Source organism: Python bivittatus, unplaced genomic scaffold (genome assembly GCF_059951505.1).
Source record: "Python bivittatus isolate LINGU-HERP-01145 unplaced genomic scaffold, Pbiv_v1 ctg000610_np1212, whole genome shotgun sequence".
Lineage (NCBI taxonomy): Eukaryota > Metazoa > Chordata > Lepidosauria > Squamata > Pythonidae > Python > Python bivittatus.
In genome coordinates this window covers 39135713-39163616 of record NW_028277088.1, presented here as the reverse complement: position 1 = coordinate 39163616, position 27904 = coordinate 39135713, and the positions used below count along the sequence as shown (strand labels likewise).

At 38.1% G+C, this 27904-nt stretch overlaps 1 long non-coding RNA gene across 1 annotated transcript in view; it reads right to left on the bottom strand.

The window, feature by feature from the left end:
* The window catches only part of LOC103066311 (uncharacterized), a 51001-nt gene extending 23488 nt beyond the window's left edge, over positions 1-27513 (bottom strand). Inside the window, exon 1 of the long non-coding RNA XR_003085568.2 lies at positions 26416-27513. This is a non-coding gene — a long non-coding RNA (uncharacterized LOC103066311). The remainder of the gene's footprint in view (positions 1-26415) is intronic.
* Positions 27514-27904: the final 391 nt, after the last annotated feature.

The window sequence follows — 27904 nt, the reverse complement described above, 5'->3', positions numbered from 1 at the left end:
GATAAGAACGATCCTGAGAAAGAGCAATGAAACGAAGGCAACTTTTCAATCTATTTATCAGCCAGACAATGTTCTGCTCTCTTAAACTCAACAGAAAAAAAACCCAAAACAAAACCAGCAAAGTACAGGAAGCAATGACAGACCATCAATATTTAAAGGCTTTTCATAAATGAGGAAGACAAGTAAATAAGGCTAATGCAGACCTTCGATCAACATCTGGAGAATGTGTGGAGCATGCAGGCAGTCCTAAACTATTATAAACCAAATAAAGCCTTTATATATGTAGTGCTTGTGCTTATCTTTCAACACAGATCTCCTTTCCTGGCTGACCCTTATGCCTGGAAGGGCCTTCTAGATGTGTAATGCCATTCCCCTCCCCCCGCCAGTGCATGGACTTTCTTGGCACGATTTTAGAAGTGGTTTGCCATTGCCTCCTTCCTAGGGCTGAGAGAGACTGACTGGCCCAAAGTCACCCAGCTGGCTTTGTACCTAAGACAGGTCTAGAACTCACGGTCTCCCAGTTTATAGCCTGATGCCTTAACCACTACACCAAACTGGCTCTCTAATGACATTCTTTACTTCCTTTAAATCAATTCTCTAAACGCATTTTCCCCATATTTAACCACAGCATTCCAGAATTTGGTGTTCTCTTGAGAGATACTCATTCTAACTGGAGATTATATGGTTAGTTTCCACACATCTGGAGGTACAAAGTTATGGAAGGCTATCCTGCTATACTTAAGTATATAAGTAATTGAAATATATAGAAATTCTTGTCTTGTTTTTCTCTGTTTTTATTTCCCTTTGCTATTGTTTCTCCTGCACACCTTTTCAAGGTTGGGGTGGGTGTTGGCCTTTATTAAATAAACAGAATATAAAAAAACAATCTATACCTGTAAACATTTTTTTCATAAGTGCTCCTTTTAAACTTTGGTGGAGCTAATCGATGGAAGCTGAGCCTATCTCTGCAAACTTCTAGAAAGTGCTAGAAATATAATAGCATGTCAATATATAATGGAATATCAATATAAACTAATGGGAGATGTCATTTAGATGCACAGATATGAAAATTACAATAAAGATGTAGGCATCATTGGCAAACTACTCAAGCTTAGGACATAAAAATAGAATTCATGCCTATCTGCACCTCCAAGAGAAGTTCTAATGAGGTTGGTCTGACAGTCAGAACAAAATTTATTAAACACAAATTTAGGAACTCTTAAATCAACATAAAGGCCAGCATATTTTAGATAGTTCCTGAGAATATTTTTGAATTACTAGAAAAAAGTTATACCAAACCGTAATCAAATTTAAACTAGACAATTCATAATGAACCCAGGTGCTACTATTCATACCATACAAATTCATTGAACGTTGTAATACAATTCTGCATACATAGATGTTGGTGCTAGACAAAGTGTTGCCCAGGTGTATGACAAACACTTTAGAATACTGAAGCAGGGTGAGACCTGTTTAGTCTTGAATAAGGACCACTCATGAAATCCCAGAGCTATAAGCTAGACTGGGGCATAAAAATGAAAAAGAAAAAATTACTCCTGAAGAATGCAATGGCATTGCTTTTATCTTACGGCCCAGAAAACTAGGTAGGCATGTTCATGATGTCACCAGAAATTATGTTCCACTCAGAATAGATTTCACATGTATACTGTTTCATTCAGGTCATATAACCAGATAGCAAGAAAAAGGGGGTTATTTGTTATGCAAGTATTTAGGTTTGAAGCCTTTTAAAGAGAATGTGGCAATGTAAAAGAGACGAGTTAAGGACATATCTGATAACTGGGCTATTCAGCACTTTGGATTCAAAGGCAAAAAGGTCCTTTCAAGCATGCAGGTGCATAAACAGAACGATGATGTGTAATTCCTAAACAAATGTGTCTTTTCCTGGGCTGGCATGGCAGCTGCGGAGGGTAGCTGTGTGATCCTGAGAAAAGGGGTGGGTATTTTTTGCCTTTGAATCCAAAGCATTTCACAGTCCTAGCAGATGATAAGAACATACGGACTTCCTGTATAAAACCAATAGACCATTCAATTCAGCATTCACTCTTGCTTACCAGCCAACAGAAAACTTCTGGGTAGCCCACAGTGGAGCAAAGTTAGATCTTAAGTTAGAAGATCTTAAGGGCCAAATGCCCAGCTTCGAGTCAAGCACTTCTTTCCAACTTGGCAGGTGATGAATTGAAGGAAGCACCTCAGGCTCAGAAGAAGGATCTTGTACAGGAATCTAAGCTGTCAGGGAATGCCCCCAGACCCCAGAAATAATTCTTTTTCAGGAACATGGAAGCCTCATGGGAAAACAAGCTCTTTGCTTTAGTACATAAGATTCTTAAATCTTAAACTGCCCCTCTCTTTTGTAACTGTTTGCAGTCCATTTTTGGCCCTGGTCACATCTTGACTATTCTTTACAAAATGGTCATGTCTGGTTGCAAGCTCCTTATTTCCTGACTTGCTGGCTCCAGCCCTTACATGGGTTCTGGCTGAAGAACCTAAGGTACAGCTTCATCTTTCTAGTCCAGTTCTAGCCATTGGTCAGCTTCTCTTTTCTCTATGCCTGATATACTAGCTTTCTCCTATTGTTGTTCTTTGAGATTTATAATGTTTAATGAAGTTATTTATTCAAAGAACAAACAACTATATAAATCTCCCAAGTGTCAATCACAGACAAAGCTCATCTCTACCCCCCAAATATATAGTCAGAATACATTAGCTTTACAATTGCCACAGTTGTCTAAGTACACTGCTGCCACCAGGAGGGTATGTGATCAGCCCAAGGTTATGTAGAATCCCCAAAGGATTAGTTTTGGTCTGATAAACACGCACATTCCCTGTGGTCAATGCTTTTGTATGTTAAATCTAGGACAAAACATTTTCCCTTCCTTTCTTTGCTATTACACCTTGTTTGAATTCAGCTCCAAATACTTGCCTCAGGCCTGAAACTGATGCCTAGTGGTGTTTTGGCAAGTAAAGAAAGAATCATATTTCAAAATCAATCCACCTACTAATTAAAATGGTTACATCTGCTAATTAATTTGTTTCCAACTGTGAATCATATGTGCGTATGCCCTAACACTTAAAAAATACCTGACACTGAATTTGCAAGCATAATTCTCCAGTAGATTCTTCTTCTAAACTTCTACAAAACATCCAGCAAGTTTAGAAAAATTTGCAGTTTTCAGTCTGAAAGATTATCCACACTAGTGATTTATAGTGTCATCCAGCCTTCACTTCGTGATATATCACTAATAGAGACAGGATGTACACTGCCAAAGGAATGGTAGGATGATGCTATGAATCACTACGGTGATACAGAGTCAAAACCAATCTAAAATAATAAGGAACAGGTGCTATTTTTTCAACATTTTCTTTCTGGAAGGAATTATGTTTTTTTTTTTACATTTTGGAGACCTCAATACTTCGATTCCACAGCTCCCGATCCCTATTTAGAACATTTTAAGTCCACAATTGCTGAAAATGGATGACTCAGATTCCTTCCTGATTGAATCAGGAATAATTGCAAACTATTGTGTAAAATGGAATCATATGGTTGTATATCCTGCTCCATCCACATGTATCCGCTTTACAACCTTATTCTGCTCAATGAAGTCTAACCACTGTTGTTCAGCTCAATCTACTTCACAGACTTTTTGGTATGAGGATAAAATGAGGGATGATCCTGTGTTTGCTGCCTTGAGCAACTTAGCAAAAAGGCAAGAAACAAATATAAGAAATTAAACCAAAACTAGAGATTCTCAGACCAAAGCTAAGCTCTCTCTGAACAGTGGTGTCTAACCCTTCATTTCTCTACACGGAGGCAAAAGATATGAGGGGAAAATATTTCTACGTTTGCAGCTCTGATATTGCAGTCTTAGATACTAAATAGATTCACCATCCTTAAGAAAACTAGATGCTGTTGCAAGCAATTTGAAATGGTCTCAAATTCCACCCCTGAAGACATTACAAATGGGGAAAAAAAACAACCATAATTTTTGAATTTACTGACTATAGCTTGCTTGTTTCCAAGTTAAAATTAAAATGCTGATATTCATTCGTAAAGCTCTAAGAAGACCAGGCTACTTCAGAGACCACTTGTTCTCTTTATACTTGCTGCCTCTAGAAGCTCTGCTGTCTGCCCAAGAACAGGAAATGGACAGTCTTCTTACCAGTAGCATAAGAGGTATGGAATTTCCTCCCATGAGAGATTTGCCAGGCTGTCTCTAGAAGGTAAGAGCAATCTGTTTCATGATCTCTATGCAATGGACAGCTGGACGATCAGCTTTCATTTCAGGTTTTTATTATGCTGTCTTTTACTGTTAATCATTTGTTACTGGTATTTATATTTTAAATAAATATGTAATTTACTACGTTGTGCTACTTTATTATAAGCTACTCGGATTGCCATTTTAGTAGAAAAGCAGGATATAAAAAAAGATAAAAAACATTGACATGAATGAATTAAGCTGGGCTGAAAGGTAAATTATAAAGAGTACACCATAAACCTAGAAACCTAAACTAAAAAATCAGAAAACTTAATTTTAAAAAGCATTAAAAGCTAAACACCTACCATAACTGCAGCTAACCTAAGCTTCCCAGGGATCTTTCTTCTGCAATAAAACAATGACAGACAAGAGCCAAAAAATACTTCCTTTGGGCCAAAGGCTGATTTTTCAAAGCCCCTTTTTTTCCAGCAACTGCAAGCAGGGACAGAGAACTTAATTAATGTCTTGATCCCTATTACAATCACGTGGCATAAAGCTTATGCCAACTGCCTTACGTCAGATAGCAGAAGCAGCCACCATTTTAAATAGAGTCCCTGATTCAGACAAGGTTTCTAAATGATTCTTATTGACTATAATTTTCAATTAGAGGAAATAAAAGCATTAAATGACCTTTAACCTGGCTTTTGCTCTAACAGATGAGGACTAAATTTATTGTGACAGCACCTAATCACGTTTAGCGTAGCCTGTGATTCAATGGTCTGGATGTCACATCAACTGCAGGCTGAGCTGGTTAAGCTATTATGTGAGATGCTCATAGAGGCATGCTTGTTAGTTTCCTAGGGAGCTGGGCATTTTCCAGCTACAGAGTTTACACTGCTGCTGCTTTTAAGGAGTGTCACACAGCTTTGCTATTACCTCTAAAGCAATTTTTCCTCACTGAATACACCATTTCCCACCATTTAGGGTGAAATTAGATGTTACAACAGCCTCAGAGCCACTGCAGCTCTGCATTTTCTTTACTCTTTTTGTGGCTACACTTGAGTTCAATATCTATGCCATCATACTATGGTTCTATTATTAGCCAACGATACAATGCACAACCCAATGATGTCACACAATTAGTTGCATTAAGTAAACTCTATAGAATGAAGAAGCAAACAGAACTGGAAGTAACTCCAGAATTCTTGTTTCAGTAAAGTTGTTTCCCCAAATTTTCGTTTCCTTCTTTTGTTTATCTTGTATTAATTAAAAAATCCAAGAAAAATATAGAGTTGGAATAGGTGCCTCGCTCTATTAGCCAAATCTTGTTTTAGTTTAGTAACTTCTTTCATGAAAAGTGCTTATATTCTTTGTATGACATTGAATTGCATTGTATTGTATAGTACAATATGTAGAAATGTTCATATCAATTTATCAATCATTTCTAATATTTATTAAACTCTCCACTGCAGCAGTAACTCTCAAGGTGATGCACACTAAAGCATCCAAAAATTTATTTTAAAAGATGATGAAACAAAAAAATTCTACTCTGTTTTTCTGTAGTATCTGAAACAGGAGGGACTGTTCAAAAACTGAGTGTCTATTATTGGAAATTACACCCTTAAGTACTTAAGGGTGCAATGATGGTAGGCTTACACAGAGTACACATGAAGTAGTTGTCCTTTCTGATTAGCTTTTCACTGGTCTACAGCTGAAAAAACATGGCTATCCTCCACCTCTTTATCCACTACCAAATAAAAATATAACACCTACTTGTAATATTTCAGACTTCAGGTAGTCCTCATCTTACAACCACAATTGGGACCAGAACTTCTGTTGCTAAGCAATGCAGTCATTAAGTGAGTTGTGCCCAATTTTATGAGCTTTTTTGCTGCGGTCACTAAGCAAATCACATGGTCACTAAGCAAATCCAGCTTCCTCCATTGACTTTGCTTGTCAGAAGCCCTCACAAGGAAAGTCACAAATGGCAATCACATAATCCCAGGATGCTGCGACCATCGTAAATACATGCCGGTTGCCAAGCACCCGAATTTTAATCACATGACTGCGGGGACACTGTGATAGTGGTAAGTATGAGGACTGGTTGTAAGTCACTTTTTCCAGTGCTGTTGTAACTTTCAATGGTTGTTAAACAAATGTCATAAGGTGAGGACTACCTATAGGCATAGAAAACTTTATTTTTTCAGGCAGGCAGGCAGGCAGGCAGGCAGGCAGGCAGGCAGGCAGGCAGGCTTGCTTGCTTGCTTGCTTGCTTGCTTGCTCGCTCGCTCGCTCGCTCGCTCATTCATTCATTCATTCATTCATTCATTCATTCATTCACTGCTTATAGGCTGCCCCAAGTGCAAGACTCTGGGTGGCAGACAAAACAACAAGAGCAAAAAAGAGAGTATACATACTAGGTTCAATGCCCCCAATTGGATAGGGTCAAAGGCACAGTGAAACAAAAGTGTCTTAACAGCATTTTAGAAAGCAAGGAGGATGAGAGTTACATGTACCTCCAGAAGAAGCCTGTTTCAAAGCACAAGATCCTTACAGAGAACACCTGCTGCCTAGCCCAAGACCCATGAACTTCCTGCTGATGAAGAATTCTAAGCTTCCATTTTGGCATCACACATATTTGGGAGGGGGGGTTGTGCTTATGGCATATGGGGCTAATTGGATTATTATGGTAGATAGATAGAAGAGTCTCATATCATCTCTAGGTCTCTAGGCTTGATTTCTTCTTCAGTAAGAGTTCTACCTCCAGCCTTGGGATACAGGGATAAGGGAAGAAAGCTCAGGAGGTGGGTAAGATGTAGAAGGAACATAAGCCTGACTGTGGAGGTCATGAATTGCCATGACTTTATGACGGCTGAACTAGGAGAATATGAATCTAAAATGTCCCTTGAGTATATGTCTTGAAGCACCAATCCCTCAACTACTTTTCTTATGGTTTTCAACTTTAAACTGGACAGAGAAGATGGTCCTTTAATACCCCTTCAAATAACAAAATCTCTGTAAAGTCAGATATATTCCCCCTTATTTGAGACTAAATATTCTATTATTTACTCATACTTTGCCAGCAAAAGCCTTTTCTATTCTCCAAAGTACTTGGGGGAACCTCACATCACACCAAATCATTTGTCTGGACATTCACAAACACAGTTATAGCCTGTTATCTAATACATATACTCATGAAGGCAACATGAATAAGATCCCATTCAGTTGGAAATGTGGAAGATAAAAGACTTAGTGCTACAAAAACCTCTGCAAAGGCGAGAAAGATCTCATGAGGAAGAAACACAGTTGGGAACAATAAATCAGCAGACAATCATAAGTAGAAGAATGGGAGTTCTGTCTATACATTTGTCATGCTCAGCCATAGTTTGTTTAGCAACCACAACTGACTAGGGTTGGCACAATACACTAAGACAACACCAAACAATGCAGTCCCTATTTCCTCTCAATCTTTGCTGAGTTAACAAAAGTTGCTCCAAATATGAGCTATCATCAGTTGCACTGGATTCTCACTTCTTTCATTGGTTTTTGTTGTTTATTAAGCATAGATTTCTGTATTCATAAGAGACTGTGTGGATATGAATGAGCAGTGAAATTCCCTTCCACATATGTTTCCTCAGGAGAAGTCTCACTCTGTACAATGAGCCTTATTCCCAGGTACACACACACAGGACTGCTGACTAGGCAGATGAAAAGCAAGAAGGAGAAGCTGTGGTAAGGGAAAAACTGTGTTTGCATATTTCACAGCACATAAGATAAGGTCAAAAAGCTAAATTCACTTTTCTAGTCCTTCTACAAGGACTAGAAAAATGCCATGTATAAAAACTGGACTATATTTTAAATCTCTCACAGTGTATCACACAAAGCCTATACGTAGCTCTTAATAGGATCACCTTTCTAAAAGACTATATAAAAATACTGTCAACCCTATTTTCTGGCACTGCCTATGCACTGGACCTGATTAATGATTCATGCCACTCTACATCACATAGTTTGCCCTCAAGGAACTGTTCAGCTAAGAGCTGGATTTTCTTCCTTACTCTCATTTGTTAAATTTGGGAAAGGATCCCAAATTCACATGTTTCTACCCTGCTTTTCTCCTTCCCCCTTCTCCGTATTTAGAATAAGTACATAAACCAAGACATTTACATTTATTTGAACGTGGGATATTTCTTGATCCTGCTTCAGTTAACTCAGTGCTGACTGACCATAACACGATTTGTCAAAAAGTCAAGTGTGCAACAGTACCTTACCTCTTAAGCTGCCTTTTTAACAAAATGAATTCAGACAACACACTACAATAAAATCTAACTGTCTAGTTTGAGGTTTAAGGGGCTGGGCAAATCCAGGCAACTGGATTAATTCTGTACACTACAGTTCAATTAACCATGAGTAAGACTTTTTTTTTAATGTGGTTTTCTTGGTAAAAATACAGGAGTGGTTTACCATTGCCTTCTCCCACGCAGTATGAATTGATGCCTTTGCCATTGTCACTAAAGTGATCATCTGCCTCCAGCATCTTCCTATATCGCTGCTGCCTGCTTGCTTTGGCTGAGCAGCTTCGCACCTTGGGTGACCCTACTGAAAATACATACTCTTGGCATACACTACCAACATCCTTTGCTCATCCCTCCCAGGAACACAACCCTGCCAAATTGAGGCAGCACAGCAAGACTTGGGATGTATGTGTGGATAATACCATGGATAGCCAAGAAAACAAACTGATAGACCACTGAACAAATCAATCCAGAGTTCTCACTCAAGGCATAAATAACTAGGCTCAAATTATCCTACTTCAGACACATTATGTGAAGACCTAGCTCTCTGGAAAAGGCTCTAATGCTGGGAAAGGTGGAAAGAAAGAGAAGGAGAGGACAACCAGCAGCATGGTGGATGGACTCAGTGGTGATGAGTGCACCATTGGGAGATTTGAAATAATAGGTTAGGGATAGATCATCATGGAGAAAATCTATCTACTGTATGTGGTCACTAGAAATTGAAAATGACTTGATGACACATAATCAATCCGTAATGAAGAGTGGTGTGCAAACATAAGGCATCCAAACTCAGAATTTAAAATCGATTCTTGTTGACATTTCTTTCTCAAATGGCAGCCACTCTGAATCTGGATAACATGGTAAACCTGAACTTTTTGTAACAAGGTTGCACAGGATGGGGAAAGGTAAGATGATAGCACCCACTCACTAACTGGACTTTTTTGATTTAGCATATAATGCAAACAGTCACTGTACTATAAACACAATGAATGCGCAGTTCAAGCATCCACTTACGTAAGAGGGCACTGTATGGCCTTACTGCATGATATAGGAGCATGCAGAATTTCAGATGCCATGCTAAGCTATGTATGAAGCTTTCCTTATGAAAAGATCTCTGATCCATTCACTTGTGTGGATACGTTTAACCGGACATGCTATCAATTCCATAGAGTCTTACATACAGTACACACTTAGTATAGAGTGTTTTTAAAAAAAAGTTGTGACAACTCCAGCAAGATCAAATGTGGCAGCAGCATGTGGAGAATTGTGGGGTAGGTGAGCCTCTCCCTCCACTTATGGGTTCTGCTGAAATTTGCCTCCAAAGCTTCAGTCTATCACAGTGGGAAGCAATGGAAGCTTTGTATCTGAAAAAAAGCAGCTCCAAGGCAGCAGTATGCAATTAATTTCTTTCTTCATATGCTACAGTCTTAAATCTGAATTCCCTCTCCTCTGCAGCTACTTAACTAGTTGCATTACATTAATTGCTATTATAGTATCTACTATCATATTCTCTCTCTTTTAAGCTTGGAGATTTCCAGTTCCCATACAAAGAGCGCTCTTGAAAATACATTACCTTAAGGTAGGACTACTAGATCTGGGTTGCAAATATCTGAATGTCCACTATATGGCAGCAAGAGTAGAATATTTCTCCATGATCGTTCATTTTTTCATCCTTTGAAAATTTTTGTTTTATTGTGTTTATTTGTACATTAAAGCAAAAAGAAGCACACATAAATGGTAGCAAAGAGAAGTTTTTCTGTTTCTTTACCGCCTTCTAGCGATTGTTTGGATGTTTAAAGCTCATATCTGATATCCCTACCTTAAGCTGTTTTGCATTTAAAAAAGTATGCAAAAATATTTTGCTCCAACACTTTTAGTACAAATTGCATATAAAAAAATACTTTTTATTTCTGCATGAAACTCTGTATAATGTACACATTAGAGCAATAGTTTAACAAAGGGAAATCAAGTTCCTTTTATTCCATAGCATGTACTTACCACCTCTTTAAGTAATACTTTTCTTTGAATCTTCTGGTATGTTTCCTTTGGAAAATAATATCTTCAAATTCCCTCTGCAGGTATACAAAACTATTGCAAAGACACATAAAAGGCCTGACAAAGCAAACTGCAACAACTTTTTAACCTCTGACATTTTTATGAGCCTTTTGTAAGAACATTTTTCTTTCAGTTGAATACATTATTAGAATTTTGACCATTCGTGATCACAGAGAAATTCTCTTATTTTAGAACATAATTCACTGAAAGAGGCAAAACCACATACAAAGGCCCTTACTAATCAGGCTTAACAAGAAAAACCAACACATCTGGTTCATACATAGCACTCAGCCAAACCATTGTTTGTTTAACTTTGGCCTGACACATTTTGCAAAACCAGCCAGTTCTGGTTTCTTTAATAAACTTCCAAACTCAAGAGTAGAAAATGGGCAAAGTGTTTCCTAGCATTCTAAAACACTTGGGAGAAAAGGAAGAGGAACAACTGGACTGGTAAGTAAGCCTACTTTTACCTAATTGACTTGGGGGAAATGTGGAGAGAACCTGAGAGAATTTACTTACTTTTATTTATCTGACTTGTTAAAGGACTGTATTTTAATTAAAACAATGAGCACCTATCTCTTAAAACACTAACACTGAAGCTAAAACTTAAATATTCTGGACACAGGGCAAAAGCATGAGAAGAGCCTAACCAGAGAAGACTCAAATGCTTTGAAAAATTGAAGGTAACTGAAAAAGAGGTCAACAGAAGACAAGGTAACTAGATACTATCGCTGATGACACAAGCTTGAGCTTACAAGAACTCAATGAAGCAGTTAGTGACAAGGCAGTCATGATAAAATAGCACTCCTCAGGTTATGAAGTCAGGAACAACTGAACAACAAGAAACAACTTATAAACCCTTGCACTGATTTCTATGAAGTTTGGCATGATTCCTCCACTTTTAATGTTTTATGTTTCTTATGAAGTCTAACCTATTCTGAAACACACACACACACACATTTACTTATGTTTTTCCATGCTAATGGATCAGAAAGATCCCCATCCCAATGCACTCCAAGGTAGAGCATGCTACTTTCAAAGCTGATAATTCCTTTTATGAAACAACCCATAACTTAGCAAGAAGTACAAAACAGAGGAAAATAAATAGCTTTGCTTAAATCATACAAAATGCCTATCTGCTCCAGTATTCTGTTGTCAGGGTGGTGAACACCAGTGACTCTATGAGAAATCCACAAGTACCATGTCATCTTCTCACTGCTGATCCCAGCAACAGGTATTTGCTGTCTGCAATGCTGCAGGTAAACATATAGCCATCATGACTCATAGCCACTGATAACATTATCCTCCACAAATGTCTCTACTTCCCCTTTAAAGCTAACTATGCTTGTTGCCATCACTATATTGATGTCACTATGTGCTGTATGAAGAATGGCTTCTTTTGGACCAGAATTTCCTATCATGCCCTATCAAATTTTCTACAGTGACCTGAATATTTGGAGGAAACAGCCTAAATTATGATCTGATGTCCCTCAAAGCAATAGTTCCCCTTTCACAGCAATTATAAATCCACCAAGTATAATACAAACTCCAAATGCCTGTTTTATTCTCTGTATAGAAGTATGTATGTCATTATACATATACTGCAGAAACATAGTATCTTCTTTATCTGGGTAAAATTACACACACACACACACACACACACACACACACACACTACATATCTCTAAAATGTGTTCCATATGTATAATTGGATTCACAGGTTTCAATTTGTGTGGGTCTGCTAGGCAGACTCCCTTCAAGGCAGTTTAGAAGTCTAATCCTGTTCAGGGATTTCCGGGAAAGAAATGGCGAACTGAAGACTGCTCCACTGTCTTCATTCTCTGGGGCAGAATGAAGAGCTGGTGAGTGGACTGGGTCTTCACAATTCCTCTCCAGACAAGGAGAGGACTTGAGATTGCCCACAAGTGCTCCAGACAGTTGCTCCTCATGAAGAGACCATACCACAGTGGTCTCCAGCGGATTTAGAGCTTTGGGAATTGAGGGAACGCCAGCTTAGCCCAAAGAGCAATCAGCACCTTTATGGACACAGAGTTTGCATAATTCCTTTTCTAATCACTTTTGGAAATTGCTTGTTAACTACTTTTCAGCTATTAGGAACCTTTAAAACAACAAGTTTCATAGCACCAGGTGAGTTTCCTCCAACCCTCAGTGAAAGAAATTTTAAATACAAGTTTAAAGACTTAATAAAATTCTTTTTTAGGAGTAAACAGCAAAAGGGTGATTAGAATGTTGATTTTGGAAAATTACAAACAGACTAAGAGTCCAGATGGATTTGAAATAAGCTTTTGAAATTAATTATAAGAATACTTCCCATGGGAAAATGCTGTTGTTTTGAATTCTTAAAAAAAAAAATGATAGGATGGGACTTTGAAGGTTGGAGACTAGAGAGAAATAGAAGGAACTAAATATTACAATTAAAGGAGAAGAACACTTACATTTGATTTACTAATACAGAATGGAGCAAAATACTTTAACACTGGACATACTGAATGATATTTGTGAACAATGGACCCAGGAGTTAATTTTAAGAGTGTCTGCCATTACAGATGAACTCTGTTTATAAAATGTTATGGAAGGGAACAAGTTTTACCAGACAAGAATGAGACTGACCTGAAAGTGGATTTAAAAATGACAGGCTACAAGAATGACATAGAAAAAGATGTTACATTGGATGTACAAATGAAAGCAGCTGATGTCTTAATAATTAAAAGGGATATACAAATAACAAACCAAAAGAATGATTTGGATAACTTTCCTACATTGGATTTACAAAAGAGACTTGTTAAAGTTTTGAAGAATTTTATGAGAAGGGACAAAGAAAAAATGAAAAGAAATCAAGTTCTAGGATATTGGTTAAAGGGATTAAAGATCAAGACTGTTAAAAGTAAAAGGAAGGAATATAAAATCGGTTTATTTGATCAAGACTAAAATAGATATGTTGTTATCTCTTGTAACCCTTAATGGACTTTTGCTGGTCAGGACTGAACAATGAAGTTTTAAGGATTTATTTATAGATAAAGAGATGAGATATGGGAAGAAGAGATCATTTGTTGTATTTTAAGAGAAGGTGATAAGTTACTAAAATTGTTTATACTAGTTGTGATGGGGGGGTCATTTCTTTATATATATCTTTTCTTTTCTTTACTATATTCTTATTTTTTTCTTTTCTATTTTTTCTTTTTAAATTTTTTTTAGTTTGTATTGGTTTGTATCTTTTTAATTGTAATGTTTAATAAAATTATTATTTAAAAAAAAAAGTCTAATCCTGTTTAGCAGATCTGTGATATCTGCCTTCAGTGTATTGGCGATAGTACAACATGACTCCACAAAGGGAATTGACCAGCCACTATCATTACCATTGTTCCAGAATAAAGGCCCTCTATAGCTGCTGTGTGATCCCAAGAGAAGCAGCAGCTGCTTTGAAGAGTTGCAGACAGATGCTAAGTTCACACCCCCATGCACTCTAAAATAACTTTTTGGAATTGTACAGCTCTATTATATATTATTAATTCATTCAAGACGCATACTAAAATGTAAACTGACCCATTAGGGTAAAGCAAATTCCACTGGAAATATACCAAAAAATTCAAATAAATCTTTAGGATTGTAGGGAGACATGAAGACGACCTTGGAAAAAATATTCAGAAACCATTACCTACACTAAAGGTACAGAAGCATGCATTGAGCCCTGGGAAAAGAGAATATATTAGAAACAAACTCAAACTGACTCCTGCCAGTCTCCCTGGAGTATAAGAGGGAGAGAAGATAAAGTACAAGCAGACTTGCAAGATTCTGTAACTACAGCCTAACTCAATAGAGTTCTAGTCTTCTTAGACAACCTTGAAGGGCTGACAAATATGAAGCTGCCTGTACTACCTAATTCTCATGGATACAGAGACCTCTACACCACTTCTACTGTCTCTATGCTATTGTTGTTGTTCAGTCGTTAAGTCATGTCCGACTCTTCGTGACCCCATGAACCATATCGTGCCAGGCCTTCCTGTCCTTCACTGCCTCCCTGAGTTTGCTCAGTTTCATGCTCATTGCTTCAGTGATGCTATCTAACCATCTCATCCTCTGCTGTCCCCTTCTCCTTTTGCCTTCAATCTTTCCCAGCATCAGGGTCTTTTCCAAAGAGTCCTCTCTTCGCATTAGGTGACCAAAGTATCTGAGCCTGAGCTTCATTATCAATCCTTCCTACTGTCTCTATACATTCTTATATTTCCTTATTTATCAGAATTTATAACAATCTGCATATAGATGTTTCTGTGTCAGAGAGAATAAGTAACCTTACAGATGTTGGTCTGAAATTCCCATCTTTCCTCAGAATTGGCTAAGTTGGTCATGGCATATGGTATTTCAGTTTAACAATATTTGAAGAATAAGAGATTGTCCATCCTTCAAAATATAGCATTCAAAAACTACAAGCAATAGTTAAAATCAAATATAGCTGTAGAGGGCTGTGCAAAGCTTAAGATTCACTTCAGAAGACATGCTTCAAAATGTACAGGAGCATGAATGCAGCACAGGTCTGTGACTCATTAAACAACTGCATCTGTTTCTAGCATCACACTTGCAGCTGAAGCTCTACAGTCATGCAATATTGAAAAAAATAAGTAATTTAAAAATAACAGCTGCTTTAATAAATCACAGATACATGCTTAATTCATGTTCCCATGCATTCCAAAACAATTTTTCTAAATTAAATCTGAAGCAATGCTTAGCCCTATTAATATTGCCATTATTACCACCACCATTTCCAATCCCCCCCCCCATCTCAATAGTCCACAATTATCTGAAGTATACATCTTATTCCACTCCAACTCGAAGAGCTGGAACTTATGGGGTTATATCCTGAAAGTTTTCACCATCTGTCCTGGAAAGTTGGCAAACAAGTCACCAGATTTTTATATTAATTAGAAACAAATTCCAATTTGGATGTCACTACTGAACAATTAGCCTACCTTAGTAATCTCATACCAGTTAATATGCTGGGGAACTTCTAAGAACAGACATTCCTTAAAACAAAAGTGAAAGAAAACATCTGACTGACTTGTGCCTACTGTTTAATTTGTAACTGATGTACAGTATTTGTAATTAGCAGAATGTGATTTATTAAGGTTCTCAATTAAATACCAGTAAAGAATTCTAAGATTGTTGACAGTTTCATTGATATACAGGTAGTCCCTGCCTAACGACCACAAAATCTGGCTGGAATCTCAGTCACTGAGCAAAGTGGTCAAGCAAGACACCCACATGACTGCTTCGCTCAACAACTGCAATCCGGACACTCCTCATTGCAGTCATTAAGCGGTCACCCAGGTCGTTAAGTAGACAGTTAAAGAGCCATCTACTGAAGGATTTCAGTGCAGCTCAGAGCTAAAATCCTCCTAACAGGCAAATCTTTGAGAGTGAAAGGACTGCCCGCTGGACAACTTCAGGTCTGCATGGAACTGAAATCCTCCTGGCAGTCAGCCCTTTCACTCTCAAATGTTCCTAAAGCCTGCTGAAGGGCTTGCCCTCCCTTCCATGGACGGAGGGGAACTCCTTACTGGGGCTGGAGGAACAGAGCTCAAATCTTCAGGATTTGAGGTTCATGCCTGCCCACCACTCTGAGGGGAAACCTCCCAGCAATGGGCAGTTATGGGACTCAAATCCTAAAGATTTGAGGTCCGTTCCTTCACACTGCTGAAACCTCTCAGAGGTATGAAGGAACAGACCTCAAACCTTCACTGCTGTGAAGGAAAGGAGCTCAAATCTTCAGGATTTGAGTTCCATTCCTGCACACTGCTGCGTCCCCTCTGCTTGCAACCTTCCCTGCCAGCTTTAAAGGGGAAGTCGGCAGAGAAGATTGCAAATGGTGATCACATGATTGAGGGGCGCTTGGCAACCAGTCATAAATGTGAGCCAACTGCCAAGCACCCAAAATATGGCCACATGACCGCAGGAGGGATGGTGCAACATTTTACGACAGCCAGAGGTGCTTTATGGGCTGTAAAGCACCCTTTCTGAGGCTGTCATAACTTCGAGCCATTGTTAAACTAATGGTCGCTAAGCAAGGATTATCTGTACATGTTCCCACACATCACAATACAGCAAAGGATTCCAGACACATTAATTTAAAAAATGTATTAAACTCAGCACAGTATCAGCATAGGTATTTGACATTTTATATGACCCTTCTATGCAAAAGGGAGAATACTAGGAACATGAAAGAACCTATTTCAACAGAATGGATTTTTTAAAATAAATCACTCAAAAATGTGCTATTTCTACTGACAGTTTTAACTTCAGAACCTGGCTCTTATTCCCAAAGGCCCTTTAAACAACTTTTTTTCACTTGCTGAACTGATATGCTATGTGTCCTAATAATGGTTCCTATAAATATTTTTTAAAGTAAAGTATTTTACTGTAATTTTTACCAACTTACCACAAGTATTTCTGGAAATGTTTTATTTTTCTGTAGAGTAGATAGGAAGACAATATTCAAATGTAATTTATTACAATTAACTAAATAAGATTAAAATGACAAAGAAGACACAGTATAGCTTGATTTACACACTGCATTAAATAATGGTTTCTTTAATTACAATTAATTCAAGAAACTCTGCTAAGTTCACAAATAATGCTAAATCATACATCATAGTTTATAAGCTGCAATGACTGAGTTCATACTACATGGTAAACCAAAACCATTCAAACTACATTACAGCTTAGTGTGATCTGTGAAATCAGTCTTTATCTCATAGTCTTACTTGGCCAGTCATAAAATGTGGAAAGTAATTATGAAACTCTGTTTTTTTAAGACACAATATATTTTTGTAACTTAATATTTTCTATACAAATGATCAAGTCAGGTTTCAAAAAATAAAAAAATCCCATTTATATCAATAATATGAAATTAAGATATTCAGTCAGACCTAAAATGCCACAGTACCCTGTCTAATTTAAAATACCAATATTTGAATTTGCAAATCTCCAGAAGCTTACCTGAAGAAAAGCAATTTGCAAAGTTTTCAAAAAGCTTGTGTACTGGCTTCTCTGGAGAAGGAACTGAAAGCACTAGAGCCACAACTGAGGAGACTTGCTACTTCCCCAACATATGTAATCCATGAATGAGCAACACCCCTCACCCCTCTGAATCATTTAAGTACTGGTATACAGTACTTATATGCACGAACAGTAGGCAACAGTACATAGCTGATGTTGGCTTATCTCAAAAAAAGCTAAGTTACATCAGACCTAGTTATTATTAGAGATCATCAGGGAATCCTAGACTGCACACTACACTGGGAAGTTAAAAAAAAAAACAAACCCATATCCATTTAGTTGCCAAGAACTAAATGACATAGACATAGCATGTTATCACCAGGAACTGACTTGAGGGAGTCTTTATATATACTTATAGGCAGAAGAAAATACAAGGAAAAGCATTATTAAAACATTTACTGTGCTACAGCTGCAATATTACTTATACTGATCTTAGAGAAGATTCCCACTGAATTGTACAAGACAGTGCAGTAAGCTAGAATCTTGAGAACATGTGAATGGTTTTCAGCTATTTGCCTGCACTCACACAGAAGTGGGTTAGGGAATTGGACATGCAGACAACATCTCCCTGCCTAACATCTTTATGCACATTCAGCCCAAAATTCTAAAGAAAGCTATTAAGTACTTACAGTCCTACTTGCAATAGGGAACCCTTTCTCATTATGCCTTCTGATAGCCAGAAGGGCTGTAAGCATATTAATTCAAGCATGTTTACAGCACCTGTTCACATCTTTCTGTCGATCGTGTCCTGAGTTAAGACTGCTAAGCAATTCTGCTTTCAGCAGAAGACAGTGCTTATTTCAAATATGGAAAAAACAAACTGTAGGAAACAGTGAAATCTATGTAGATGGATAGTAATTAAACACTGGACAGATTAGGCAGCAAATCTGGTTAAGTAATTTAAAAGAACTCTGCTAAAGGTTTTCCTTCAAGTTCCACTTGTGAACTATTGAAATTCTAGATCTACAATGATAATTATTTTCTATATTTCCATTTATTTTTAAGTTCCCTCTTCCCAATCCAGTATGCATTTCATCCTGACTTACAAACAAAATATCATTTAGCGAAAGCAATGGTTACAATATTTGCATAAGGCTTTTGGAAATGAAGATTTAATTTAATATTGTAATCTAATTAAGAAACGTCACATATTTTTGCATCAAAAGACTGCAGGATTCTAGAACAAAAAAAAAATCCTGTTAACAATTTATTAATGTTTACAATTTACACTCTAATTTTTTACTTTTTTACAATGAAAAAGTAATTGTAATTCTTTTACTCTTATAGAGATCTCATGCTGCAGAATAAAATTTATTTAAAACTATGTTTTAAAAAACAGATCTAAGATAATAAATAGCTAGTGAAAGATCATTGAAGTTGAACAATGGGGAAGAACTATTAGTAGTGTTTAAGCCAACAACTGCTATTTGCTAATATTATCTCTATATTTAAAGAGCTAGTATTGTTCTTTACTTTTATTCTTTGGTTAAAACTAACACTTCTGTGTTGGTGACCTGAAATAATATACTGCATATATTATTCCCTATTTACTGTTGGTGGACTTGTTTTTCTGAGAGCCTTAACTTTCCAAAATGGATAGTAACACAAAATAAACAAAATTGACATTTTATGTCCACAACCTATTTTCTGAAAGCTCTGGAGCAAAAGCTGGACTGAATGTTTGCTCTTGGGCTAACATGTTTGCTTAATAACTTTAAACCGGCACAAACAGGATATATTGATTTGATATTTCCATTGTGTTCAGTTTTCCATTAGCCATCATTATTTGCTGCAGAGTTTGAATAAAAGATTTATACAAATATATAAGATTATTGAATAAAGATTATTGAAAGATTCGAGCTGGACAAAGTATCAGTCTGTGAAATCAGGGCCCTGTGGTCATATCTATCACATTTTCTCTGTGTCCGCTGTGAGAAAAGGATACTTAGTGGAGAATAATTCTTCACTCAAGGAAAGGAACTGCATACATTTGTAATGGACTTCAACTAAATAGACAGCAATATCTTACAATGTGCTATTGACATCATTAGCCTGTGACTGCATTGGATGTTTCTGGTCAATCAATGCTGACAGTCAAACTACCTCCAGTCTCTACCATTACTATGCAACTTCCAATAGGGACTATTACCATTTACCTCAAAAAAGTCCCGCCATATCAGTCCAAAAGCTTACTGGAATTTTACAACGGTCAATCAGATGCATTTGAGAAACCTGGAAGCATAGACTAACATGGTGACAGACCATGTTATCTCCCAGCAATGTGGATTTAAGATTTCCTAACAAAACTAGTAGCCACTGATAACCCAACCATGTATGCATATGTCTACTTTCCTTTTAAAATCATCTAAACTGGAGGCTATCAACACATTCAAGGTAGTGAATTCCATCATTTAAATGTACACCATATATGCATTTTCTTCTATAAGTCTTGAGTACCTCCAGATTTAGTTTCAATGGATGATTGAAAGTTCTAACATCATGTGTATGCAAAAGAGAACATCTTCACTCCCTATGTTGAATACATTATAGGTCACCACGTATCATTTCTGTGATGCACCCAATTATGAAGTGAAGATTTTCAAGATCTTCTGGTACTGTACAACTGTATTGAGAACATGGTTGTTCTGAAGCATCAAGAGTAATTTCCCCTGTACGGATATTGTTACTTAACCATGATCCAGTGTCAGTAGTTTGATTGGCAAACAAAAATAGTGGAATGGGGAGACTCTTAATGGGAAAGCAGAAGTTTATTTGCTCTATTTTTCCATTTCACAATTGCTGCTATTCCCCATAAAATGTAAATGAAATGTGAAATTGAACCATATAAGATCACATGGAGTTTCTGGTCTAGTTAATATCACTCTGAAGAGCAGGTGTTATTTTCTTGTCATTAGGATGTACATCCCAATGTGAATTTGTGATCCAAATATTTAAAAAGTTAAATATAATTTCAGAAGTACCCCAGATGTTTTAGAACATATGGAAGGGCTGCAGCACAGAATTCATCATTTTAATTAAAAGTATGCATGTCTATGGCAGCAAAATGGGAAAATTGTTTTAGCTTTTTCAGAGAACAGTTTGAACAGAAAAACTGGTTTGACCAGAATAATAAAAGAACATGTGTACAATACGCAATGACAGTTTCCGTAACCATGGTAAGAAATACTGAAGTGTTCACATCTGGGAAACTCAGCGCAGTTTAATTCAGTAGAAACAGACACTAACTGGGTTCATTTTGTACACTTCACTTGTATGCAATATAGTTTGCACATTTGAGCTTGGTGTGCTGTTCTGAATGAGTTAACCAGCTATACTTTGAAAATATACTGAGATAAATTTTCAATATTCAGAAAATATGTAACTCGTACTCAAAGGATGAAGTAAATCCATAAAAATGTTCTTATGTGAGAATGACTGACACTATTATGGTTGTAATCCTGAACACCCGTACCTGGAAATAAGTTACACTAAAATTAAAAAGATGTAGGATTGTACTCTAAATATGTATCATCCTTTCCATGGCAGTGTTGTGTAAAAAAAAAGTGCATTTGCAGATGTGAGGTTTATGTATTTATGTATTTGTTCAATTTATATAGCTGTCCATCTCACATATGTGACTCTGCATGGCTCACAGTTAAAACCCTCCAAAATAATAATAAAAAAAATAACCGAAATAATAACAAACCAGTAAGACACATTAACAGTATTAAAAACTATTAAAAACCATAAAAACAGCTGCAGGAAAGTGTGACCCACCTTACTAACAGTACAACCATTTTGCAGGTGCCACACCACTGCCGCCAGATCCCCAGGCACGATGACAAAGCCATGTCTTCAGGCCCTTCCAGAGGGCCAATACGGTCAGGGCCGATCTAACCTCAGGGGGGATGATGTCCCAAAGGGCAGTGCCAAGGCAGAAAGGGCTCTCCTCCTGGGTCCTGTCAATTAGTGGATGGGACTCGTAACATGCCCCTCTGCCAGACCCAATAGGTTGGGTAGATGTAATTGGGAAGAGGTGGTCCCTCAAATAACCCAACCTCATACCATGGGGTTCATACACAGTGGGTTCCCATAATGCAAATAAACTATGTGGTGGCTTCTTTCTGGGTTGTGTGAATGCAGCCACAATGTGCTTCGTAAACCACATTCATTAATCCATGGTAAAGAAGCTATGATTAATAAGACTGCCCTCTGTAGGAGATTCAACTCAGTTCTCACTGGATCATCTGGAGCAAAGCCTCAGCCAGATTTACCTTACAGACATTTGAGTGAAGTTAAATTGAATAAACACTATAAATCACATGGTACATTGCAAAAAGCTAGAAATAATAACAGATAATAGAACACTGACTTCTAGGTTAACTTCCATACATTCTCTTATTGTGTTGTTCTTATACAATCATCTCCTTTTGTAGGCATGCACACACGTATTCCTGAATACACTCAGATACACCTCACTTCATTTTTTGATCCTCTTGACTCAAAACAGTATATGTTTTAATGAGATCTCCTAACATTTTCTGAGCTTGCCCCAGGAGCCATCCTTGGTATAAGTGGCTTTTCAAGCTTCATCCATTTATTGATCATTTGACTGGGGGGGGGGGGGGGAATCCAAGCAGTTGTTCCTCTCAGCATATTCCTGCAACTCTTTTAAATTTTACTTTGTAAAAAATAATTTTAAAATTCTGTTTTTATTAGTCCCCTTCTAGGGGTCTCTGACATTGCTTGGAAGTTGACAAAAACCTTTATAGGATCTATGAAGACACTATGTGAAGCTGCCTGAGGGATATCAATTTAAAAGAATCCAGAAACAGGTCTTTTAACCATTTCTGACCTCAAACTACAAGAGTCCTCTCTCATAATGCCCCTCATTTGACAGAAGCTTTCAAACCCTCTTTCCCAGATTTAGGAATAAATAGTATTCTGAAAACAAAAGGAAGTGGCAGAGAAATAAAACAAATAAAAGACAGCCATTTCAGAGGGATCCTTGATATAGGTATGCAGCCCTATGCCTGTCTCCACAGCATTAATTTCACTATCTCCAATGACATTTCCTTAATTATTTGCTTTCTGAGATCCAGTAACTCTGTTTCCAAAATGATTTCTAGAAATCAGACATTTTGGAAGACAGAGATTGTTTTCCCAATAAGTAAATAAAGGTTACTGCTATATCACTGTGCATATTTGAAAATATGTTTTTATTATATTAATAACATTCCTGAAAACCAACACATTTTCAACTAAGTTCCACTTAATTTCCACCCTAAATCATAGTTTATAGCCTCAAGTCACTTACCCCTATGGTAAGTTGAAATTCAGACACTCCTTGTAAAACTAGGAATCTCAGAGAGGAATTCTGGTGGCAACCTTGTGTTTGCTAACTGTGCTTTCAGAGGAGTTTGCAGATAGACGGAAGTACCAATTAAATGCTGGAATCAGACCTTACACAAAGTCATGGTTTGTTGAGAAGGCATAGTGGCATAATTTGCAAACTCCAATGACTGAATTTGCACATCATCCTAAGCCAAAACAAAACAAATGGCATTATGACTTTGAACAATGTGGGAAGCCAGCGACTTTTTGCCATTCTATAATGTTGTCTCTGAAGATCTACAAGGTGTGATCAACTCTCACACAGAGAAAGTTTAGGTGATCTGAGGAACTACATAGCCTTATTTATAACCACTGCTTCTAATATAGTTCCACAATCTGAACAACTCATTGCAGGTTATGTCACAACGCACTGGAAACCTGAAACAAATCTGCAGAAATATTGACCTGTATCCCAGCTCCTGGATTTGACACTTGTTACTTGAAATGCTGACATTCACTTGCCGCAGTGAACACAGACACGGAATTCTTTCACACAGAAAACTAGCTGTCCAGAAAGAGTCTTTTTTCCACACTCTCTCCCCAATATGCTAATTTTCTGCATTCAGAGATAGAGGGGTGTTTCCCCTCTACATAGTTTTCAAAAACATGATTCCTTGCTTGCAACATCAATTGACAATTTCAAGAGGAACTCCACAACATGAGAGGACTTAATATGTTGCTTGGCTCTTTGACATAAATGTAAATAATGTGTGACTGAAAAGAAATTATAGCCTTTCAGTCTCATTCCTCCATCTGTGAAATAAATCCTATACTTAAGTATTTTTAACCCTATCCTACTGAGTTCAAAGAAGTTTATTCAGGGGAATAGGAATGTACACTAAGTGACCTACTTCACAGAATTATTGTGTCCATGACTGAAGTACACTTGGCACAGTTTCACACAAAAAATGCCGCTTTGCAAATATTCTGCATTTCAACGCATTCAATAAAGCCAGATGCTTAGGTGTACACACATTCATACCAATTTGGAAAAGATGTGCTTTAATAAAAAAAAAAATTAGGAATAGTTTAGAGCTGTCGATTAGCATTCTAGACTTACAATTGCCTAATAATTCCCCTCTTTCCCATAGTCTCAAACCAGTTCCTTAGATAACAAAAAAGTCAAGAAGAGTTTTGATACTGGGTACTAAGGAGAATGCTGCTGAGGTGTTCTTTTTGAAACCACACTTTAGGAAGAATCGTATTTTTATTTCTTTCATGAAAAGTTGCTCACAAGCATCACAGAAATTCCATCACAGCAGAAGACTAATTTACGTATCTGTTTCAGTTAGCTATAAATCTCTAACCAAGCATCCTCAGAATCTTCTTTCACCAGCAGACCAGTATTATTTGACTTCCTTCTACCAACTACTAGTAAAGCATTTGACAGAGCACACAATGCATCTAAAAGTAAGTATTGATCACACATTTCTGCTGATGACAGGATTTTGTAATGCTGAAGGCACTGGCACAGCTGCTACAGATTCCAGTGGTAGCTGTCAATGTATATTTTAATTAACATTTGCAGGCTAATATTTGTAAAATATGGTTGGTAAGCCTAAACTGCCAAAGCTTATTAGTATGTACTACAGCCATCTGCAATCACAACTTAACTATGTCATAAATACATACATGTTGAACACAAAGCCACCTTAAGTTCAAAGCAACAACAAAGAAATAGTAAAATGATCAGTCTTGGGAATTCTATTTATTTTCTTCATAACAGGAAAAGGAGACCCAGTTAATAAAAATGCCACCATTACAAATTAGTTAATAAACCTAAAATATAATTGAATATAGCATTGTCTACCAAAAACTGATACATGTATTAATTTTTCTGCTTCTTACAGAAATTAGTTACACAGCACTGAAAAATGTAACATGCTGCGAAGAGGGTGGCAATACTAGGTGCAATCTGGAATGCATTAAGCCATAACAACATCTTATCTTTTTCTTCATACATAGTAGCTTACTCCAACATTTCCTTACACAAGTTTCAATACCAGTCACATTTGAACTACACCAATGAAACACAATTCACTTCTAGCATAATGCAATCATTCATGCTTTCAGGGGACAATCTATTGATGCAATAGTTATCATCTACAAGGGGAAATGGCATGCTTTTACTGAAATATTACTCACTTTGGCAGCATGTAATGTTTTACTCAGTTGTTTAGTCATGCTTACAGAGGTAGGAAAATGTAGGCCGCCATGAGCATCTTTGTTGCAAGCTATACACCAGTTTATGAAATCTTTACTTAGAAATATTAGAGAAAAAAAAAGCATGCTTACAGATAAGAGCACTGATCAATGCAACTTGCTAACACTGCCTTTAGTGACAATGTTTTCTTTCTCTCCAGTTGTTTCAAAGAATTTATGCAGGCAAGGATCTCTCATAAATCAGCTCCAATGAAGGCAAGGCTGACCCATTTCTCTACTGAACTCCAAAGGTAAAGGTCTGCTCTTCATACAAAAAGGAGCTGCCAATTTGCAATGACACAGCAAAGATGTAACAATAAAATATGGAGGAAATTTATTTATTCTTTTACTGTAAATCACCCAGAGTCACTTCTGGGGAGATGGGCAATGACAAATGTGAAATATAAAATAAATATGCATCTTACACACTCCCTTTGTCTAAACGCACACACACAAAATTAATCCCATTCTAGGCCTATATTCAAATATATATGCATATATATGTGTGTGTGTGTGTACATGCTGACACACCACACACACAAACATATGCACCACACATACATACACACTCACAGAGCAAATAAGAGAGTTTGTTAAGCATAAAATCAAACTTTTCCACCAGCCGTTTTACTCCATTTTAATTTCATTGCATGATGACTAAGGAACTAAATTCAGAACACAAGATGAAGCACACCCAGTCAAGTCCATAAATTATCTAGCACGGGAATGGGAAAAAAGGTCTTTCTCACACGCAGATAACTCTTCTAAATCTGCCTTATCCTTCGACAATCTTATAACCGTCCTTGTCCTTACGCAGCAGAACTCATTGTTTCATAGAAAGGAAATAAGGTGATAGGGACGCTTCTATTAAAAAAAAACAAAAACAGGAGGAAGAAGAAGACGGAGACTTCATGCAACATATATTACCCGGGGGTCAAAATCCAAAGCCCGAAGCGATTTCTGCAGAGGAGGCTCCAGTCTTCCACTTCTCTACCAGACCAGACTGGATCCCCACCCCCTTTCCATCCTTCATTCCCCATCCAGATTATTCCTTCTCTCTCTCTCCCTCTTTTTCCCCAGTCTCCCCCACCCCACCGCCGCGATCCTCCCAGTTTCTTAAAGGCGGCTCCTCCGTTCTGTGCGGATAAACGATTTCCGCCTGGGCAAACGGAGTTGTAACCTACCTTTTTGTCTTCCTTCTCGTCGCTTTTCCTCTTCTCCGGCAGCTGAGCGCTGTCGCCAGCGCTTTCCCCTGCCTGCCCATCCTGCGGCGGCGGCGGCGGCGGCGGCGGCGGCTGGCAGCCTCCTGACCCCCGCGCATGGGGGATGGGCTCCGACGGGCACGGAGAAACTCCTTGCACCTCCATCTCCCAACCCGTCAGGTGTCCAACAGAAGCAAGCGTCAAGACTTTCCGCCGCACGTTAGTCTACCTCTTACGGGTCTTTGTTTTAATTCCCCCCTTAAAAAAAAAAGGAGTTAAGCCGCGACGGGCTCACATGGTTTCTCTGCGCTGAGGGGAGGGAGGACTGTTATTTCACGCGTGCCTCCCCGCCTCTCCGATCCTCAAGACTCTTGCAGCCCGCGTGTGTGATGCTCCTACTGCCGCGGTGGCGTTTAGTCGCCGCTCGGTTCTGGACGCTCGTCTTGGCGGTCAGTTCTCTTCTTTCTGCTGCTTGCCCGGAATGATGATTATGCGGGGGTCTCAAATCCGGACAACCCTGGGCATCTATATTAATGCCCACTCCCCGGAGCCCTGTCCCTCCGTCCTTCCCTGTGGCTGGCGCAGCCTCCCGTAACAAAGTTCAACTGGAAAGCGAGCCCAATCTGCAGGGACTGGAACCCGCGAAACGGACAACACCCCGGGAATGCCAAGTAAAAGTTAAGCCGTCTCCACCCCCTGGAATGCCTAAGGATGGTAGGCGCGACCTACGTGGCAACCAAGCGGAGCAAAAGGCTCTCGACCCGGCCACAAGCCTGCAGATAAGAATCCGGAGCGACCGCTGGGCTGAGACTGGCTTTACAGCAGGGCCCCACGCCCGCCGCTTTCCCCTGCTCCAAAGCCCGCGCCTCCTAGATATTAATCTCCCCGTGCTTTGCATGTGCGCGCGCGCCCGTTTCTCTTCCTCTGCGCGACTGGGACTCCCTCCGTAGACAACCACTGCGCGGGCAAAATTGGAGGGAAAGCGAAAGGGAGTGAAAGATTGGGCGCAGAAAGACGAACACACAGACCGCCCTCGACACTTTTAGAGGAGAAATCAGGTTCTCCTGGGAACTTCAGATTAGTTATTGATTGATTTTTTTTTTTAAGGAAGGAAGAATCAAAATTCATGGGGACTGGCTTTAAATGGCAGGCCTCAATTCTGCACTGTGAAGTCAGGAGTGCCTTTTGGAGATGTACAGAAGACATAACTCCATGCCTGACCCTACCTATTTAAATAATTTTGGCAAATGTACAACATGCAGCAAAGCTTGTGAAAAACCCTGGAAGGAAGTGTTGATAGTCCAAATTATAAGAATAATAGTTTGTGAATTAAGAGAAAATATAATCATAATCATAATTGTTTATTAAACTCATTGAATTAGGAGAAAATGAAGAAGTGGGTGAATAAACAACCCTTTTATAATAAGGGGAAGTTTCCTCCTTACACAAGGGGAAAATGGTATTATCACAG